Source organism: Rhinolophus sinicus, linkage group LG10 (genome assembly GCF_036562045.2).
Source record: "Rhinolophus sinicus isolate RSC01 linkage group LG10, ASM3656204v1, whole genome shotgun sequence".
NCBI lineage: Eukaryota > Metazoa > Chordata > Mammalia > Chiroptera > Rhinolophidae > Rhinolophus > Rhinolophus sinicus.
The window spans coordinates 73,030,452-73,049,723 of record NC_133759.1 but is presented as its reverse complement, the minus strand read 5'-3'; the positions used below and the strand labels follow the sequence as shown (position 1 = coordinate 73,049,723).

The following is a 19,272-nucleotide window of genomic DNA, read 5'->3' as shown; positions in this document are numbered from 1 at the left end:
AGATTGGTTAGGACTCTCTTTGGACATTGAGCCACACACACACACAAATACTTTAAACATTCTGTTAGAGTTTTTCTTAGTGACTTTGGTTTATTAATGAATCTTGAGAAACTGTAGAAGTGCAGCTTAAATTAGAGTTAGTGTTTATTGATGTTTTCAGTCCTAAAGTGGTTACGTGGTGGTGGGTCTTCAGCCCACTTTTACAGCACTGGGTATCAACTCCCAGAATGTGACTAAAGTTTAATTTTCAGATGTGCCTCCACTGTGCCCTTTACATTAGAAAAATAGAGAAAAATTTTTTATCTCATACATTTTCTTGTAAGTACTGCTTTGGTTGAAGTCCACAAATTTTGATATGTTAATTTTTAAATTTTCTTTCAGTTGAAATTATTCTTTAATTTCCCTTAAGACCTTCATTCTGACCCCTGGATTATTTAGAAATGTGTTTACTGTCCATGTGTTTGCAGATTTTTCTATTACCTTTTTGTATTGCTTTCTAGTTTAATTCCACTATGATCAGAGAACATATGTTGTACAATTTCAGTTCTTTTAAGTTTGTTCAGATTTGCTTAATGAATGTTCCGTGTGTACTGAAAAGAATGTGTGTACTGCTGTGGTTGTGTGCCGCGTTTTAGAAATGTCAGTTTGATACAGTAGTTGATAGCGTTCAGTCCTGTATCCTTGCTGACTTTCTGTCTCCCAGTTCTATTGATTACTGAGAGGTGTGTTGAAGTCTCCAGCTGTCATTTGGGTTTTTCTGTTTCTCTTTTCAATTCTGTCCATTTTTGCTCCATGTGTTTTGAGGCTCTTTTGTTAGATGCATATCCATTTAGGGTTTAGGATTGTTGTGTCTTCACAAATTAACCCTTTTGTCATTATGTAATGTCCCTCTTTATCTCCTATCATTTTCTTTGTTGTGAAGTCTACTTTGTCTAATTTTAACATAGCTACTGCAGCTTTCTTACGATTATTAGTGTTTGCATGGTATATATCATGTTCCCCTATAGGAGTTGGAATTTTCCTGGTTCTTTGTATGCTGAGTAATTTGGGATTATGTCCTGGAGATTTTGAATCTTGTGAGACTCTGCATGTTGTTTAAGTCCTGTGGCAGATGTGTTTTAGCAGGCATTGATTTAGTTGGGTTCAGGGCATGTGTTCTAACCAGCCTTCTGTGGGTCGTGGTTTCAGTGACAATCCCATTTTCATAATTTACGCAGGGGTATTTGTATCTGACCTACCTGTGTGCCACTACTGACCACCTGAAGCTTGATCGGTGGTTTCCCAGTAGTGCAGGTGCGCTGCACATCTGCGCCTGCGCGGTATCCATAGCAGCCTGGAGCCGAGGCTTGAGCTTCCCTGGCCACCCAGCTGATACGGAGGTGGGCTGCTGTCTGAACTCCTCCCGGCAGTATGCTGCCTTCTGGGGGACCAGACTGAAAGAGGCTTCACCAGGACGCCATCTTGGCAGTTAACAGATTCCAGCCCTTGACCCCAAGCCCTAAAAAGTTACCTCTCAGCAAGTGACTCCAGGGCAAAAGCAGCTGGACTTCTGCCTTCTCTCTAGGTTCAAGTATTGATTGGATCTGGGCTCTACATTCTCACCACCTTGTTAGTAGCTCTTTGGTGCTCTTCGGGAGATAATTTTTGTGTTTCCTCCAGCATTTATTGTTTTCAGCAGACCGACTTACCTCATCTACCATTACCAGGAGCTGGAAATAATGATAACGTTTAACATTTTCCAGTTTGTGAATTAGAGGTTGTTATGGATTGCATTCTGTCCCTCCCAAATTCCAATGTTGACCCCCAGAACCTCAGCATCTGATCCCATTTGGAAATAGTGTCCTTGCAGATGTAATTAGTTAAGATGAAGTCATAATGGGGTTGGGTGAGCCCCCAATCCAGAATGGCTGGTGTCCTTATCAAAGTGGGAAATTTGGACACAGACACGCGTGAAGGGTGATGCAACATGAACATGAAGTGAAGGTAGAGAGATCAGGCAGCTAAGGAACACCAGCGAATGCCAAAAACCTCCAGAGAAGCAGGGAGCGAGGCATGGAACTGATTCTCCTTTGCAGTTCGCAGAAGAAACCAGCCCTGCTGTCAACTAGATCTCAGACTCCTACCGTGTTTCCCTGCAAATAAGACCTAGCCGGACCATCAGCTCTACTGCGTCTTTTGGAACAAAAATTAATATAAGACCCGGTCTTACTTTATTATAATATAAGACCAGGTCGTAATACAATACAATACAATACAAATACAAATACAAATACAAATACAAATACAAAACAATACAATACAATATAATATAATATTACCAGGTCTTATATTAACATTTGCTCCAAAAGATGCATGAGAGCTGATTGTCTGGCTAGGTCTTATTTTTGGGGAAACGGTAGTCTCCAGAACTGAGAGACAATGAATTTTCTGTTGTTTAAGCCACGCCACACCTGGCACTTTGTTATGGCGGTTCTCGCTAATTAATGAGCACCTGTTTAAGAAAACATATTCTCTTAGGTCCTGAAGATAACTTTAAGTTTTTAGCCCATTGCCTGTACACAGTAGGTAGGTACTTGATAAGTATTTAAGCTCTTTCTGCTATATTTACGTTCCTGAAAAACCTTGCATTCTGCAAATCATACACTAAAAATAGCATCTTATGAGAAAAATAAGATTGTGGCAGATCTCTCAAAATCTATGCAACTTGGTAACTACTGGCAAAAGCAATAATTGTACCTCAGGAGATTCCCTGGACACCTAGGCAGACATCTCAATGTGGATGAAAGTTGCTAAAATGGATACTAAAAATGTACAAAACCAGCAGAGAGGAAAGTCTAGCAATGCTTGAATTGGTCCATGGATGGTGGGTGTTGCGACAATACAAAGAGAAGTGAAGTTCTGGTATTATTTGTAATGGGCATTGACAGGGCCAGCGCAATAGCCGGAGTGAGACCTCAGCCTGGCTGGGAATGAGACCCAGGTACAGCCTCTCTTGCACAGCTTTCTTACAATATAGTTTCTGGCTAAAGCCAAATTAGGTGAGGACTTTGTTTTTCTTGCCTAGGATTTCAGATAATTCCATTTCCTCCACTTCCTTGCTCTGGAAACTCACAAATGAATAAATGGGACTTCCAGGCTATAATGATGGCATTCCCACTGAACAATGGAACATGAGCTCATCTGTGTTAGAGAAACTCACAGCAGGATACGTGGTATTTGAATTGAGTGGAATTCCCTTTCCTACTCTTCAAATTTACCTCTTAGACTCCTGAGCAGCTGCTTATGTTAAATTTAAGTGACTTAAAAGACACTGATTAGTCAGAGCTGTAAGTATTTTAAAAATTACTTGTCAAGTTACTTAGAAATAAAGTTGCCAAATATTGCCCTAAATTTGTTCAGTTTTAACCTTGGCAATTAATAGGAGATATTCTCTTTATGATATATAAAACTATTCATTGTTGTTCTTTTTTAATTTTTTTTTAATTGGGGAATATTGGGGAACAGTGAGTTTCCCCAGGCCCATCAGCGTCAAGTAGTTGTCCTTCAATCTAGTTGTGGAGGGTGCAGCTCAGCCTCAAGTCCAGTCACCGTTTTCAATCTTTAGTTGCAGGGAGCGCAGCCCACCATCCCATGTGGGAATTGAACTGGCAACCTTGTTGTTGAGAGCTCCTGTTCTAACCAACTGAGCCATCCAGCTGAAGCTCAGTGGAAGCTCATTGTCTTCAATCTAGTTGTGGAGGGCGCAGCTCACTGGCCCATGTGGGAATCGAACCGGCAACCCTGTTGTTCAGAGACCGTGCTCTGCTGAGCCATCCGGCCACCCCTCATTGTTGTTCTTGATTTCCTTTCTTACAAAAGGTATTATTTATAAATTTCTATTTTGATTCTGTTTGTATTTCTAGTATTTTTAGTTTGCTGTCCCGAAATATTTAAGGTTACTTTTAGGTCACATTCTATTTTAATTTTGAGATATTATATATGTATTATGTATGGTTTCAAATACATATATATATGGTTTCAAATAACTTCTGTCAGGTATTTTTAATCTTGTGTATAAATTTCAACTGAGATATTAATGAAAGTTATAATTTGACTTGTTATTTTTGAAAATTCAAATTAATGTATTACAATATAGAAAGTCTTATTTATCAAAGCTTTAATATTTAGACAGCAAAACTTATTTTAGCAAAATACTTATAATCCATTCATAACTGAAAAATCTCTCTTCAACCTGGGAATATATACTTGGCTTTAAAAAAAAAATTGGACTATACATAAAGAAGAGCATACATGTAGGATGATATGCTTTGGAGTACACTTTTTCTAAATTAAAAAAAAGTCTTAAAGAGCAGCCCTCTATATGAGGAGAGAAGAAATCATAAACTATATTTAGCTTGGCATAAAGTGATTTTTACATGAGAATTTTAGGAATGAAAATGCAGAAACTCAGGATTTTGGGTGCCATTTCGGTAGGGCTCTAGCAATTTGGTAATAATTTAATGCTGTTATAGGGTGGTTGCTTTGTTGCATTTTATTGAATTTTTGGCAGTAATTCCAGGGGAATTTTTGTTTTCCAGGACATAATACAGTAAATCTTTGTGGTGATAAAACTGTCCATATTCTCACGTAATTTCAGTCAGCTAGAGCTGAAGACAGAGTAGGAGAGTGGCTTTGAAATGAGAAAAAAGGAAATTCGACAATTATGAAGAATGCAGACTGAAGGCAACTTTAAATTTGATTAATTAGTTTGTAATTCATTTTGGAAACATTTTCTGAATCTAGGGATTTCAGAGATTACCAAAGCTTCCAGTAATTCTGGAAGTAAGAAGGAGCAGAGTTTTCAGTGTGGAGTTTGCATGCTCTCCTCTCCTTGTTTGAACTATGTACGATTGGACCACCACATTTGCTACAGCTTTTCTTCATTCTACTCTTGTTCCTTCCTCTGTGTCTGCTGATGGTGTGGTATGGGCTATGGGAGTGAAAAGGTCTGCTGTGGGTCTGTGTATAGTATCTGAGGTGCGGATAATACAGACCCAACAGTCAGTAAAAAGAGAACTATGCAGAGGATTCTCATTCCTGGTAACTGTGTTCTGTCAAGTCACCACAGCACGGAATGAGTGAGTACTGAACTATCGCTCCTAAGAAATACAGGATTTGGTCCTGTGGGCCTCTGGCCACATTTTCATCAGCTGATCAAATACATACGCTTGTTTCATGTGTGCTTCTGCTTAAAGACATCTTATTTACTGTATATTGCTGATTCATTAGCATTTAACTCACTGCCAACCGCGCTGTAAGTCATGCCTGAGTGAAGTCTGTCTAACATACATCTGGCCCGTAACGGCCTTCTTGAGTTTAGGAATACTAGCTAGCACTTCAGCACTGTCCTGGGGGCTGTTTCAAATAGCAACATCACCAACAAAACACCAAAATTGAAGAAGGTGGGCTTACACAGACCTCAAAAAGGACACTTGTTTATGAGAGTTAAAACAAGAAGGTAAAATGTCACGTTGTTCAGCTACAGCTGGGAATGTGTCCATTGGGTGACTCAAGTTTTTTGTCACACTACACATGTCTGGGAACGACCAGGAAAGTACCGCGAGTATTGATTTCGGGGTTACAAGTAAATTTTAATAAGCAGGCAAATTCACAAATACAGAATCCATGAATAATGAGAAGCAACTGTACTTGAAAGAGTAGGACTGGAGTCCTGACCCCACCAATTAAGATGTGTTATCTTAAGCAAGTTACTTAACCTCTCTGTCTGTTTCCGTATTTGTAAAATGAGTATAAATATCACATACTTCAGAAGTTTGTGAATTTAAGTGAGTCACATTGCCAGGCATATAGTTAGTCTTTGATAAGTGGTAATGGTGTTAGGAGTAGTCATTACAATAGGTTAATATTAATAGCGACTCTCTTTATTGAGTACCTACTCCGATGCTCACAGTCACCCCAAAAAGTAAGAAGTAGTACCTCTGTGGTGCAGATGATAAAATTAAGGCCCAGAGACATTGTCATTTGTTCCATGTTATCCACCTGGTAAATAGCTGAGCTAGGATTTGAACCCAGGACTTGATAATTTCAAAGTGCATGCACGTTGTTCAGCCTGCTATAGTGAGGAGAGATTATACGTGACTTCAGGTCCCCAACAATCCAATTGGAATCTATACATCCAGGTGAGGGCAGAAGGTAGTTTGGCAAAGGGGGACGCGTTGTGAGAGAAGGAAGTTACAGTTGCCACCCAGAGTGGAAGAAATCAGGGCAGAGCTAGAGCCCAGAGTGATACAAGTGACAAGTCTTGGGATTCAAAGTCTTAAACATACCATGACTTAGAATGGGGTGGAAGCCGAGTGTGGCTAGAAAGAATAGAGGCTGTAGCTGGGGTGCAGCTGGAACAAGGACCTGGGCAAGGAACATTTTCTATTTGAAGGAGGTGATGGATTTGAGACTCTTTAGCATCAATACTTTGGTCATCTTCCTAACTGTCCAAAACTGGACTTGTAAAAAATAGCACTTAAAATTGCGTTCCTTTCCACACTTCTGACCTTTATAAGTCTTCACACCTACGGGAAAGTTAGCATTTGGCGAGAGATCCTTGTTTCTCGAGTGCTCCAAATGACTGACTTACGAGTGTTATTGTCTTCAAAGTCTTACTCCAGAAATGGGTCCTTTCTTTGGGTGGTTTTGGAGCAGGGCTTCTCCTACTCATACAGTGAGAGATTGTAGGTGGAGTGAACTGGGAACCATCCAGTTCTCATGGAACCCCCAGTGCTGGGCCCGTTGTAATGGAGGCCTCCCAAAGGCCCCTTGCGCCTTCCACTGCCAACGATGGGCCAGGGCTGAGCCGAGGGTTGTGACTGCCCAGACTCTCAGAGAGACACGTGGAAGTTTTCTCTCATTTTCTGCTTGTAGTCTGCACATATTTTTCAGTAGACTACAACATAGCAATTTGAGAGGAATGCTTCCTGGTGTTCTTGCAGAATGATTATTTCTTACATCTGGTTCAAGCTGGCTGGGTATGCATTGCATGAATTTCACCAAATTGTGTTTGTTTTTAACAGCTATATAAATAAATGAATAAGTAGTCAGAGGCAGGAGAGTATTTGGGGGGCAAAGTTTTTCCTTCTTCATGAATCCCACTGAGGTTGTCATGCACATACAGTCAACACTATGATAGATTGGGAGCAGGAGCCAGCACGCGTCCTCTGCAAGGCCCAGACAACATACGTTTTATGCTTTGCAGGCCGTACAGTCTCTGTCATAATTATCCAGTTCTGCCGTCGTAGCCACAAACACTAAGTAAGCAGATGTGCGTGGCTGTGTTCCAGTAAAACTTTATTAACAAAAACAGGCAGTAGGCCTGGTTACAAAACTTGGCCCCCCTTTTCCCCCCCAGGCCAAAGTTTGCCAGTCCCTGATCCTAGAGCATAGCTGTTTCTTTAAGACCCTCATAACTTCCTTGTTAGGGTTAAACCCTAGCAGAATTTTATGTGTGCGGAATTTTCAAGTTTGCCTTATAACCTTGGGCAGTGAAAGTAATGTTATATATAACATTTCTATAGAAAACGTGCCATCTCTTATGAACGTTATAGGTAACATTTTTTGGAAAACTTGTCATCTCTCCTGAATTTCACTTTAAGAAAAAGGTTCTAACACCAAGTGTCATGCGGGAGATCCTGCTCGCTGCGCCATTTGTCGTGCAGGGCGGCCTGCGGGGTCTCTGCTCCCGCTCCCCATACAAGAACGCAGGATATGGTGAGGCCAAAAAGGAACACGCACAGAGCCATAGGTAGGGGAGTCATACCACTATATTCTCTCTGGCGGCACTGTACTCTCACTGGAGGCTGGATCCACACTGTCCGCAAACCGCCATCCACGCTTGCCAGCCCAGCTGCCATCTTCTTGCTAGCCCCCATTCTTTTCTCTCTCTCTTCTGGCGTAGCCACAGCAGTTACATTAGTGGCCAATGGCTCACTGGTTACAGCTGACGGCCAACTAGCCACAGCTGATGGCCATGCAATCACAGTTGATGGCCATTTACTACCTGAGCCAGCACCTTTCTATGTGAGGCCGAGAGCCTGGAAACTACTTTCTGGGGCTCTGCCCCCACACCAAGGTAGTACTGTGTTTCCCCGAAAATAAGACCTAACCGGAAAATAAGCCCTAGCATGATTTTTCAGGATGACATCACCTGAACATAAGCCCTAATGCATCTTTTGGAGCAAAAATTAATAGAAGGCCCAGTCTTATTTTCGGGGAAACACTGTAAGTTCACTGAACATTGTCTTTTGTTGGTGGTAGGAAAGGAAAATGGAAATGGCATACAAGGAACTCTTAACAGCTTGCTTATGTCATGCTAGTTTTCTCCTATTACAAATTGTGGGGGCAGAGCCCCAGAAAGTAGTTTACAGGCTCTCGGCCTCACGTGGAGGAGTGCTGGCTCGGGTAGTAGATGGCCGTCAGCTGTAGCCAGTTAGCCAATTAGCCGCCAATATAACTGCTGTGGCTACGCTAGAAGGAAAGAGAAAAAAGAATGGGGGCTAGCAAGAAGATGGTGGCTGGGCTGGCAAGTGTGGATGGCGGTTTGCGGACAGTGTGGATCCAGCCTCCAGTGAGAGTATAGTGCCGCCAGAGAGAATATAGTGGTATGACTCCCCTACCTATTGCTCCGTGGGTGTTCCTTTTTGGCCTCACCATATCCTGCGTTCTTATGTGGGGAGCGGGAGCAGAGACTCTGCATGACACCCTGCACGACAAATGGCGCAGTGAGCAGGGTCTCCCACATGACAAATGGCGCAGCGAGCAGGGCCCCCCGCATGACACAAATTATGCATTTAATGATAGATCGGGGGTATTTAATATCTTGGGACAGAGATCATTAATTTATTTAGTTCCTGAAAATGTAACGCATTTTCTCCCCTTCTTTCCCTCTCCCCATCTCCCCCAAGACTTGGGTTAGGGAAGTTGAATGTAAGGGGGATTTATGTGGGAGGAAGATGGGGGTCCTGACAGCAGGATGTGACCACCTTCCATGCAGGAAGCAGCAGGGAAGGAAATGGGCAGGTTGACAGCTAGCTGCCCCCGCCCCCACCACCTTGTGGTACCCGATGAGTGTTTCATTGTTTCATCGTGATCAGTTAGTAGGAGATCCATTTCTAAAGAGCTTTGTTTTCTTTAATGCCCGCTTCTCAGAACACTTGAGATTACAACCCGACTTTGTGCCACCTAGTCTGGGATGAGTCACAGAGGAGTCACGGTATTTGTGTGCAGCTGCTGTTGGAAAAACTAGTGTATGTTCAAGAAGTATCAACTAGTATCCACCTGTTTCCCACCATCCTTTTCCAAACTGACTTTTACTAATTCATGTCCATGAAAATATTTTTTTGTAGTTGCCAGTCTGAAATTCATGGGTTTTTTTTTTAGGACATAAGGCCTTTTCTTTTACGTACTGTCATGTGAAGGCCACAGGTCCTTTCAGAATTTGCAGTAATGTTATAATATGAACTGTCTTATAGCACACACTATCTATTTGGAGATTTCAGTTGAGTAAACAGAAAAGGGTAGTGTGATAAAAAGATGTGTGCAGGTGGGTTTGCAGAAAATTAACCTCAAATCCTATCACAGGTGAGTAACAGACTGAAAGAGTAGACCTGTCAGTGAAAGAAAGCCTCAGGTTGTTAAGTGGCTCAGTGCCCGTTTACATTCCAACATTATTTTGACTACTAGTGTAAAATTTTGAAACTTCTGAAGACAAAAGAAATAATCGATTGTGTTTTAAAGATTCAATTTGTTTCTGAGTCTAGATCCTCCCTGTGAAATGCAAGCAGTTGACACGTGGATCTGGGATATGCTCTCCCCCATCTGATTTCTGAGGCTATTTCCTCTCCATAAACCCAAATCTACCTGCCCTTTGAAATTCACCTTGTCTCACCTCCACAAAAACAATCCTTCTAAGTATTCTCACAATAGTATTCTGTTTCTCGGAATTCTTGTAGTCTGTCTGTACAGCTCATTTTCAAATTTGATTCCATATGGCCGTGTTTATTAAGCAAGATGTTAATCTTGGATTTACCTTGTCATGGAGCCTACTTTCAGTGAATTTAAAATCTGGAGAGTAGCTACTAAGAAATGTAAGTAACTTTACAGAGCAAGAGAGGATAGGGGACAGATGATGGAAGAAGGGAGACTTCAGCTAGGCCTGGAAGCCCAGGTCTGGGTGAGTGAGAGGAGGGCGGCGGGAGCGACCCAAGCAAAGGAGAGCAGAAAACAATGCATGAGGGATGTGGGACACAGTGAGGACCCTAGTACCCCTGGAGGGGAGGGGCTTGATAGCAGATGTGGGGATGAGACCAGAAAGTGAGTGGGGCAGGATTATATCTTATTCTCTTTCCCCCGACCTCTCTCACTTTCTGACTGTCTCAGACAGAGCAGGGAGGAATTTATATTTCATTTTATAAGCAGTGCTAAGCTCAGAGGTTTATGTGTAGGGGAGTTATATAATAGAGAGTATTTTATTCATTTGATCCAACAAATAATTATTTCATGATTAAAATGAATTAAAGAAAAGAGATGCCAGAGCCCATTGTAAAAACCCAGACATGACACAAGAGTTGCCTGGAGTTGAGCGATAGCAGTGGGCCTGGAAAGAATAGATTGAGGATACTACAAAAGATGAATTGATATGACTTGATGAGTAATTGAATGTGGTTAGCAAAAGCGATCTGCTTTGCACTATTGTCTGGTTTCCTTGCTGATGCCATTTTGTTTGTCGAGCTAAACTGTAAACTGTTTTGGGACAGACACTGGCTCGTTTTGTAGTAGATACCCATTATCTTTTTATTCCTGTTTAAATAATTTATGTAACACCTCTTATTCCACACAGCATGGCATTTTAAACAATGACCAGTAACTCTCTAATAAGATAAAACTAAGACTGAAGAGTTTGTGTTAGAAACAAACACCACATATATTAATTTTCAAATTACCGTTGCATTTAGTTTTTTAACTGAAATATAATTATCATAATAAACTTTACCCATTAAAATGTACAATCCAGTGTTTTTAATCTATTCAGAGTTGTATAATCATCATTACCTGATTTCAGGATATTGTCATCACCGGCAAAATTTTGAAACCCCACGTACTTTAGCAGACACTTATTATATTCCCTTTGTCACCAGTCTCATCTATCCCCTAATCTACTTTTGGTTTCTATAGACGTCTTGCTGGTTTGTTTGGGCTGCTATAACAAAATGCTACAGACTAAGTGGATTATAAACAACAGACATTTCTCACAGTTTTGGAGGTTGGGAAGTCTGGGATCAAGATGCTGGCACATTTAGTGTCTGGTGAAAGCCTTGTCCCTGGTTCGCAGACAACTGTCTTTTCACTGTGTCCTCACATGACAGACAAAGGGGCAAGGGAGCTCCCTGGGGCCCCTTCAGAAGGGCACTAATACCATTCATGAGGGCTCCACCCATGACCTAGTCACCTCCCGAAGGTCCCACCTCCAAGTACCATCACCTTGGTGGTTAGGGTTTAACATGGTAATTTGGAGGGGACACAACCATTCAGTCTATGGCCTAATAAATTTGCCTATTCTGGACATTTCATGTAAATAGATCACGCAACGTGTGGTCTTTGTGTCTGGCTTCTCTCACTTAGCATATTGTCAAGGTGCATCCATGCTATAGCATATGTTATATATCAGTACTTCATTCCTTTTTATGGCTGAATAATATTGCATTGTGTGGATGGACCACATTTTATTTATCCATTTATCAGATGATGGACATTTAGATTGTCTCTACTCTTTGGCTATTATACTTAATGTTGTTATGTACATTTGTGTGCAAGATTTTGTTTTCAGTTCTTTTGATGATATAAAGAGGAGTACAGTTGCGGGTCATTTGCTAACTCTGTGTTTAACTTTGAAGAACTGCCAAACTGTTTTCCAAAGTGACTGCACCATTTCACATTCCCACCATCAACATCTGAGTGTTGTCGTTTCTCCATATCCTTGTCAGCATTTGCATTTGTTCATCTTTCTTCATTTTAGCCGTCCCAGTGGATGTGAAGTGGTATCTCCTTATAGTTTTTATTTTCATCTGCCTCACAGCTAATGATGGTGAGCATCTTCGATGGACTTACTGGCCGTGTCTGTATCTTCTTTGTAGAAATATCTGTTGAGATCCTTTGCCCATATTGTAAGAGTTCTTTATAAATTCTGGTTATAGATCGTTTACCAGATTTTGCAAGTATTTGATTTACAAATATCTTCTCCCATTCTATAGTTTGTCTTTTTACTTTCCTTGGTGTCTTTTGAAGCAAAAGTTTCTGATTTCAAATTATTGATTTTTTTCTTTTGCCGCTTGTGCTTTTGATGTTACATCTGAGAAACCACTGCTCAGTCCCAGGTCATGAAGATTAATGCGTTCTTCTGCATTTTGTATATGATGTCAGGTTGGGGTCCAACTTCATTGTTTTGTGTGTGGGTATCCAGTTGTCCCAGCACCATTTATTGAAAAGACTATTCTCTTCCTATTGAACTGACTTGGCACCACTATTAAATTGTAATTCTCATTAGACAACGCAACGCATTCGTGAAATAAGGTGCAGACACCTACTGTTTTAACAGATCAACTTGAAGTAAAAATCGTTGTTTATTGGTTTGAATTTTACCAAAGGTTGCTTAGATTAGTAGTGATTGTGGATTTGGAGAGTCTTGGGACTTTTTCTAACAACATGTGAGAACTACTGGCAGTGTCCTGACACTTGTGGTCCTCGCCGAAGCCCCAACATTTGCAGCCAGGAGGTGCCGTGCCACCCACTTGTCTCTCTGTGTTTATGGATTGGCTTGGTGATAGCCCTGATTTCTTCTGATAACTTTATGGTTTGCATCAACGAGGAAAACTTCAGAGCATTTGTGTGGAATTTTCACCAGCCTGATAAGAAAAAAACCCAATTTTAAAAAGTGGGCAAAAGACCTGAGTAGACATCTCACCAAAGAAGATGTACAGATGGCAAATAAGCACATGAAAAGATGCCTGCCACATCGTGTGTCATCAGGGAAATGCAAATTAAAATAGCAATGAAATACCACTGCACCGCTGTTAGAATGGCCAGAACCCAAAACACCGACAGCACCAAATGCTGAGAGGACGTGGAGTGACAGGCTCTCACCATCGCTGTGCAGACGCAGAATGGTGCAGCCATTTGAAAGATACTTGGCGGTCTCTTACAACACTAAACGCTCTCACCGTAGGATCCTGCAGTTGCCTTGCTTGGTCTTTAACCAACGGAGTTGAAGGCTTATGTCCACACAAAAACTTGCACACAGATGTTTATGGCACTTTATTCACAGTTGCCCAAACTTGGAAGCAGCTGTGGTACATCCAGGCAGTGGAATATCATTCAGCACTAAAAAAAAATGAGCTATCAAGCCATGAAAAGACTTGGTGGAACGGTAAATGCGTGTTACTACGTGAACGAAGTTGATCTGAAAAGGCTCCATACTGTATGATTCCAACTATATAACATTCTGGTAAAGACATAACTTAGGAGATGGTAAGAAAAGGTCAGTGGTGGCCAGGAGTTAGGGGGAGGACAGGGTGACTAGGGAGAGCACAGAGGATTTTTAGGGCAGTGAAAATACTCTGTCTGGTACTCTAACGGTGGCTACATATCATTACACATTTGTCAAAGCCCACAGAATGTACGGCACTAAGAGTGAACCCTAGTGTAAACTATGGTCTCTGCAGGGTCACCAATTGTACCAAATGTCCCACTCTGATGGGGGATGTTGAGAGTGGAGAAGGCTGTGCTTGTGTGGGGGCAGTGTATGGGAAATCTGTACCTTCTGTTCAGTTTTGCTGTGAACATGCAATTACTCTAAAGAATAGTCTCCTTAAAAAATACAATTCGGGCCGGGCCAGTGGCTCAGGCAGTTAGAGCTCCATGCCAGTTCGATTCCCACATGGGCCAGTGGGCTCTCAACCACAAGGTTGCCAGTTCAATCCCTGGAGTCCCGCAAGGGATGGTGGGCTCCGCCCCCTGCAACTAAGATTGAACAGGGCACCTTGAGCTGAGCTGCCGCTGAGCTCCCGGATGGTTCAGTTGGTTGGAATGCGTCCTCTCAACCACAAGGTTGCTGGTTCGACTCCCGCAAAGAATGGTGGGCTGCGCCCCCTGCAACTAGCAACGGCAACTGGACCTGGAGCTGAACAGCACCCTCCACAACTAAGATTGAAAGGACAACAACTTGACTTGGGAAAAAAAAAGTCCTGGAAGTACACACTGTTCCCCAATAAAGTCCTGTTCCCCTTCCTCGATAAAATCTTTAAAAAAAAAAAATAAAATAAAAAATAAATAAATAAATAAATATATATATATATATATATATGTATATGTATATGTATATGTATATGTATATATATAATTCAAGGAGTATATAGGTTTATGTGTCAAAGGCAGGAAGTACTTTAGAAATTCAGAGAAAGGAGAAATGACTGTTGGCTTAACAGGGAAGAGATAGGATTTGAGCCGTAATCCAAGAAGGAATAGAATTGCAGTCACTGGACAGGGGGTTGGGTGTGTGTAGCCTTGGGCAGGTAACCTCCCAGACTCTTGGTTTCTTCATAGTGTTTGTGGAAGGGTTCCAGGAGATAACACAGGGGAAGTGTTTGGGAAAGAGTATAGCATAAAGTAAGTAGAGCTCTTCAACAGATATTGACTGAGCACCTACTATGTGCCACATACTGGGGTTGAGCCCACATTCTAGCTCAAGAATAATGGTTAGATATCATAGAAAGAGGATAATAGGCGAAATGAAGAAAGGCTCAGAGGTAAAAACTGCTATGCTGGGGTCTGGCAACAGTTAGGTAAACCATATTTTGATGATAAAGTTGGTGGAGTATTTTGTGTCTTGAACTCCAAAGAAAGTAGTTTGTAGGCAGTGGAGACCTTTGAGTTGTTGTCAGAAAGGGTTTTGATAATATTTCTAGAATAATTTGGATTTGAATCAACACAGGGAGCAGGGGTTTCTGATAAGAGACTATTGTAACAATTTTGAAATCACTGCAGCAATCTATAGTTGGTTTGTTTAATGGGCAGGTTATTTACTTGTCAAATCTAAAATGTACTTGATGAACACAAAAGTAAAGCAGTAGTTTTTTTTTTCCCCTGGTTTAATATTATGGCAGTCATATCAAACTTTGCTTCAGACTAATTTAACACGTTTGATGTTTCCAAGTAAATCATCAGTGTCCTTTTGACATTGGCCTGGGGAAGTAGAACCGCTTTAGTATTGAGATAAATGAAAAAGTACAAAATGCTAAGAGTTTGTTTCATCTACTCAGTAGGGTTAATTCTCATTTTCTCATTCTCATGTTCTCTCTCCCCCTCTCGCCCTCTTCCCCTCCTCTCCCCCCACCCAGTAACATCTTTATTGAGATGTAATTTACATAATGTAAAATCCATCCACCCATTTAAGTGTAGCACTCAGTGGTTTCTAGTATACTCAGAGTTGTGCAGTCATCATTACAATCAATTATATAACATTTTCATCACCCTAAAAAGAAACGCTGCATTCCTTAGCTGTCACACCCAAATCCCCTCATTCTTCCCTTCTCTATGCAGCCACTAATGTACTGGGAACGAAATTTAAAAAGTTCCTTTTAAAATAGCATCAAAAAACTATTGAGGGGCCGGCCTGGTGGCTTAGGCGGTTAGAGCTCCATGCTCCTAACTCCGAAGGCTGCCGGTTCGATTCCCACATGGGCCAGTGGGCTCTCAACCACAAGGTTGCCGGTTCAACTCCTCGAGTCCCGCGAGGGATGGTGGGCTCCGCGCCCTGCAACTAAAATTGAACACGGCACCTTGAGCTGAGCTGCCTCCTGGATGGCTCAGTTGGTTGGAGCGCGGGCTCTCAACCACAAGGTTGCCAGTTCAATTCCTCGAGTCCCGCAAGGGATGGTGGGCAGAGCCCCCTGCAACTAAAATTGAACACGGAAACATTTGTGACGACATGGATGGATCTTGAGAGTGTAATGCTGAGCGAAATAAGTCAGACAGAAAAAGCAGAGAACCATGTGATTTCACTGATATGTGGTATATAAACCAAAAACAACAAAAGAACAAGACAAACAAATGAGAAACAGAAACTCATAGACACAGACAATAGTTTAGTGGTTACCAGAGGGTAAGGGGGGTGGGGGGTGGGAGATGAGGGTAAGGGGGATCAAATATATGGTGATGGAAGGAGAACTGACTCGGTGGTGAACACACAATGGGATTTATAGATGATGTAATACAGAATTGTACACCTGAAATCTATGTAGTTTTACTAACAATTGTCACCCCAATAAATTAAAAAAATAAACAAATAAAATTGAACACGGCACCTTGAGCTGAGCTGCCGCTGAGCTCCCGGATGGCTCAATTGGTTGGAGCGTGTCCTCTCAACCACAAGGTTGCCGGTTCGACTCCCGCAAGGGATGGTGGGCTGTGCCCCCTGCAGCTAGAAAACGGCAACTGGACCTGGAGCTGAGCTGCGCCCTCCACAACTAAGACTGAAAGAACAACAACTTGAAGATGAACAGCACCCTCCACAACTGAGGTTGAAAGGACAACAACTTGACTTGGAAAAAAGGCCTGGAAGTACACACTGTTCCCCTGCCCCAATAAAATCTTTAAAATAAAAAAAATCTATTGAGGAATAAATTCAACAATAGAAGTGCAAGACTTGTACACTGAAAACTCCACAACATTGTTGCAAGAAATTGAAGACCTAAATAAATGGAAAGAAATCTCATGTTCATGAATTGGAAGCTTAGTACTGTTGAGATCTCAGTGCTCTGCAGACTCATCTACAGATGCAGCACGGTATCTACCTATCAAAACCCCAAGATGCTTTATGCATAATTGGACAAGCTGACCTTAAAATTCGTATGGAAATATAAGGGATCCAGAATAACCAAAACAGTCTGGGAAAACTAGAACAAAGTTGGAGACTCACACTTCCTGATTGCTTAACTTATTACTCAACTATGGTAATCAAGGCAGATATTACTGACAATAAGGACAGGCACATACCGTATAGATCAGTGGACTAGAACTGAGAGTCCAGAAATAAACCCTCACGTTTGCAGTCAATTGATTTTTTACAGTGATGTCAAAACAATTAGATGGGGGAAAGAATAGTATTTTCAACAAATGGTGCTGGGAGAGATAATAAGTGGTGGCCAAGGAGGAAAAGAAATTGGAACCTTTGTGCGCTGCTGGTGGGACCATAAAATGGTGCAGCCATTTTGGAAAACAGTTCAGCAGGTCCTCAATGCTGAACACAGAATCACCACATAACCCAGCAATTCTACCCCTAGGTATATACCCAAGAGACTTGAAAACATAGGCCTGCATAACACTTTCTTACATGAGTGTTCAGTAGCAGCGTCATTCACAGTAGCTAAAATGTGGTAACAACTGAAATGTCTGTAATCTGACAAGTAGTTAAACAGAAGTGGTATTACAGTCGTATAATTGAATATTGTTTCGCAGCAAAAAGGGATGAAGTACTGATACATACTGCAACATAAATGTACCTTGAAAACATTATGCTAATTGAAAGAAACCAGTCATAAAAGGTCATATATTATGATTCTATTTATATGAAATGCCCAGAATAGGCAAATACCTAGAGACAGAAAGTAGATTAGTGGTTGCCAGGGGCTGGGGGAAGAGTGGGTGGGGAGTGGCCTCTAATAGGTACAGGGCTTCTTTGGGGGATTATGAAAATGTTGTGAAATTAAATGCTGGTGATGATTGTACAACTCTGACTATATACTAAAAGCCATTGAATGGTATTCACACTTTAAAAGTATGTGTTTGTGGTTTGTGAATTTTGTCTTAACTAGTTGTTATATTTGAAAATGTATGCTTAACGAGAGACCATTACTTTACAATTTTTTTTCATTCTCTAGTTAGACGCAGGATCTAGCAGATTTCCCTTTTTATTTTTTTGTCATATTTGTTTGCTTTTAAAAAAATATGTTTCTCTAGAGTATTCTGGCTTCCTTATGTTGTATGTCAGTTTCTCATAATTATGCCATAATTATACCTTTTCAGAACATACTGTATTGAAGTAGGGTGCAGCGTAGAACTTGAGCTCTGCAGTCAGACGGATTCAAGGTCTTCTTACAGGCTGTGTGGTCTTGGACACGTAACTTAATCTCATCTAGCCATGGTTTCCTTATCTGTTGTGAGTACTAGATAAGATGCAATCTGTCAATTGCTATTAATAGTATTGGGCACAGAATAAGCTCATTAAATATTAGTAATTGTGAATTTCACAGTTAATAATTATTGAATCTAACTCTAGGTATATGTGTCCAGTTAGGGAAATTGCTTCCTACAAAATCAAACCTAGAAACTTTTTTGAAAAATAAATCTTACCATGTTTATTTTCCACCTGGTTTAAAAAGAAGGTAAACAGAAAGCAATGCACCAATATTTAGATAGTCTCATCTGTTAAAAGGGTGGTCTCAAGTGCTCTTCCAATTCAAGATTCTATAAATACTGAGAGATTATTTTCCAGTTGTTAAATTTTAATAAGTGATTTCTCTCCTTTCCCTTCTCCTTAACTTTCTTCCCTCTTTCAAGTTTTCCTTCTTCCTCTCCTCTGCCCACTCTCTTTTCTCATTTTTCCTGGACCTGTGAGATTTACTTTTAATTGAGAAGCAATATACTCGTATAAATTAATACATTCTCCTTATGAATGAGCCCAGTGTTAGGCTAAATTCCCCTTGTCCACCAAGTCCAAGCCTGCTGTTCTCCCTGCACCATCCCTTCCCTCCCTCCTACCCATGCTCCCCAGGTAACTGTTCTTTAATTTGTGCACTTGTACATTGTGATTCAGTGGCCGCTGTTTTCCTCATAGTCATTCAGATACCAAGGCTGATAGGGGTTCTTCTGTTTTACCACCTCAAGTGGTGGTTTCAGGCTTCTCGGAGGCATGGAGACCTTTCACCTTGTGTTTTTGTGCTTTGGCCCAAAGTGAGACACACCTTCTGCTACATAGAAATACTACAGACACATGGTCCCAGCTAATTCAGGGGACCTAGGAAGTATCGCCTTCCATTTACCTTGAAGGACTGGAGAACTAGATATTGGGAGTCTTAGGGACTTCTCCCACAGCTCATCATTTTCCTTTCCTGTAGTTTCTTGGTTTTGATATCAGCCTTGTAAACTCAGTCGGAGTGGCTTCCTTTTTTTTTA

The 19,272-nt window shown here is 41.3% G+C and overlaps 1 protein-coding gene across 4 annotated transcripts in view; it reads left to right on the top strand.

Annotated features, from left to right (window-relative positions):
• The window catches only part of SMURF1 (SMAD specific E3 ubiquitin protein ligase 1), a 104,365-nt gene that overhangs the window by 40,930 nt on the left and 44,163 nt on the right, over positions 1-19,272 (top strand). The window lies entirely within an intron of this gene.